Source organism: Taudactylus pleione, unplaced genomic scaffold (genome assembly GCF_031769625.1).
Source record: "Taudactylus pleione unplaced genomic scaffold, aTauple2 ptg000710l, whole genome shotgun sequence".
In the NCBI taxonomy this organism is placed as follows: Eukaryota; Metazoa; Chordata; class Amphibia; order Anura; family Myobatrachidae; genus Taudactylus; species Taudactylus pleione.
The window spans coordinates 2,278,813-2,280,721 of record NW_028285112.1 but is presented as its reverse complement, the minus strand read 5'-3'; the positions used below and the strand labels follow the sequence as shown (position 1 = coordinate 2,280,721).

Sequence of the window (1,909 nt, the reverse complement as noted above, 5' to 3'; positions counted from 1 at the left end):
TGTATAATGTTCTGAGTGGTAGCCATAGTTCATAATTAAATCCATAAGTTCAAATGATTTCTTCGATGATACTACTAGTTTTCTTTAATTTTTCTTCTTCTTGGTTCTTCTTGTTCTTGACATGTAAAGCTGATGCAGAAGCAATACAACACCTGGAATTCCTAAGATGTCACCAATCTTAGTACTAGTCAGGCCCAAAAATATATACTAAGCTCCCAGTCCTAGAGTTGGAGCTTGTATAAATTGGTATAGTTGTATATATCTCCAAGAGATGTGGGTACATTCAAATTCCCTTTTAGGCCATACCACCTTATATTCATTGCAGGTTCAACCTATATTTGCAGCACCAGGTATTCCTAAGAGGTTGCCCTTCTCTGTACTGACCTGGCCCAATCATGCTTTGCTTCCAAGATCAGACGAGATTGGGCTCATACATAATGGTATGGCAGCAAATATAATCTTCAAAAAAGGGGTAAATAGTGCCAAATCATTTCTACTATACCTGATCTTCCCAATAAGTTCATCCCTAGAGGTACTGGTCAGGCCCATCCATGCAATAAGGAGGTATAATAGTAGATGGGAATTGAACATATCACAAAAAGGGAGCAATTTCATAGTACTCTTTAAAACCTTTTGGTGCCAGTGTGTCAAATTCAAATAGCCAGAACATTTCTCTTCTTGATAATAGATTGCCCAAATCTCCTCCTCTCTCTCCTAAAGTCACATGTTCAATAGCTTTAAAAGTAATCACCTCAGCATTAGAATTATGTTCTGTTAAAAAGTGTTTGGAGACTGCATGTCCCTCTACTTGATTTTTAATATTCTGGATATGCTCCTGAATCCTCATGTTTAAGAATCTTTTGGTTTTGCCTACGTATTTAAGTCCACATGTACATTCTAACAGATAAATTACTGATGTCGAGTTGCAATTCATGAAATTCTTTATAGTGTATTCTTTGGATCCATCTGAATTCGTAAGGTTTTCCTTTTAGGGTGGAGGTATTTGCAAATATTGCAATGGCCGCACTTGTAGCTTCCCTTACATTTCAAAGTATTCATAGTTAGTTTGCTTTTATCCCTTAGCATACTTGGTGCTAATATGTCTTTCAAATTCCTTGATTTTCTATAAACAATTTGAGGTCTGGGAGGTAAAATATAATTGAGTATTGGGTCCATCAGTAGGATATTCCAATTTTTGTTGAGGGATTTCATGATTTGTTTCTCATGACCACTATATGTAGTTATAATGGTACTGTTTCATTTTTCTGTGGTTTCTCAGTTCTTTATTAGAGTAGTTTACTTCTTTCTAGTTGTTGAGTTTTCTGCATTGCTGTCATTATTGTTGCCTCAGGAAATTCTTTCTCTCTAAATCTGTTAGCATACACTTCCAGTTGTTCATTGCAGCTTATGACATCGCTACAGTTGCGTTTAATCCTATAAAACTGGGAGTATGGAATGTTTCTCTTCCATTTATCTAAGTGGCCACTTTTAAAATGCAGGTAACTATTAGCATCCACTCCTTTTATAAAATTATTTGTACAAATCTTATCCTCTGTGGCGATTAGAACCAAGTCTAAAAACTCAAAACTTGTGTCATTAAAATTGGATGTAAATTTAAGATTCATATTGTTATTTAAAATATATGATAAAAAATTGTTAAAATTTCATTCTGATCCTTCCCAAATAATTAAAATATCATTGATATACCTCTTATAAAAAATAATGTTATCTTTAAAAGGATTATTATTGTACACATAATTTTTCTCCCAACATCCCATGAACAAATTCGCAAAACTTGGGGCAAAAGTAGTCCCCATCGCCGTTCCACATGTCTGACAATAAAATTGATTTAAAAATTTTAAATAATTATGAGTAAGAATAAAAGACATAAGTTCACATAAAAATTCCT

The 1,909-nt window shown here is 33.8% G+C and overlaps 1 pseudogene; it reads right to left on the bottom strand.

The window, feature by feature from the left end:
• Nucleotides 1–335: 335 nt before the first annotated feature.
• LOC148477518 (5S ribosomal RNA) lies at nucleotides 336–454 on the bottom strand (annotated as a pseudogene).
• Nucleotides 455–1,909: the final 1,455 nt, after the last annotated feature.